The sequence below is a fragment of the Heteronotia binoei genome, chromosome 7, assembly GCF_032191835.1.
Source record: "Heteronotia binoei isolate CCM8104 ecotype False Entrance Well chromosome 7, APGP_CSIRO_Hbin_v1, whole genome shotgun sequence".
In the NCBI taxonomy this organism is placed as follows: Eukaryota; Metazoa; Chordata; class Lepidosauria; order Squamata; family Gekkonidae; genus Heteronotia; species Heteronotia binoei.
This window is the reverse complement of record NC_083229.1, coordinates 48461404-48462164: the sequence shown is the minus strand read 5'-3', so window position 1 is coordinate 48462164 and position 761 is coordinate 48461404.

Sequence of the window (761 nt, the reverse complement as noted above, 5' to 3'; positions counted from 1 at the left end):
CTTGACTAGTAGATGCTACTGATCCAGTGTCAATAAAGCTATACACCCATTGCTGGTGGGTGAGGAAAGTGCTTTCCTTGTTCATTTTTGTTATGTCAGGACTGCTAAGCAAAGGAAACATTTTTTAAAAGCACAGAATGTGGAGGTCTTTCACGCCTATTTGTCTGGACCCTTCTTAGTTGGGAGATACCAGAGATTGAACCTGGGACCTTCTGCTTGCCGAGCAGATCCTCTACCACTGAGCCATTGTCCCTCCCCATTTAGAAAGATGTAACTCTATTCAGGATTGAACTGTTAATAAGACCAACTTGTTCAGTTTTTAAATGGGGCAAAATTTTGCTCTTACAATAACACGTCTTAAGTAACCTTTAGCATTTTTGCCTGACATTTTTGCACAATACATTAACTGAGCTGGCATGGATGAGGCTTTCAGGAAATAAAGAGCAAACAGGGAAACTGGTTGATCAGCTAGATGAGAAGTACAAACTATAAGCCTGAAACCTACCTAATGTACTTAAATTCCCATTGCATACTCCCAGCTATTTATTGTTCAAGAACAGAAGACTGTATTATATATTATAGCTAGTAATCAGAAACTGAAAGAGGAGTATACTGAACTCTTATTTCGAGAGAGGAACAAGCAAACATTAAAAATTTTTTATGCACTATTAATTCATTCAGTCTACATTAATGCCAATCAATGTGCACCCCAATAGCTTACTGTCAAGCACAGATTTCAACAGAAATGACAAGGAAAGTTG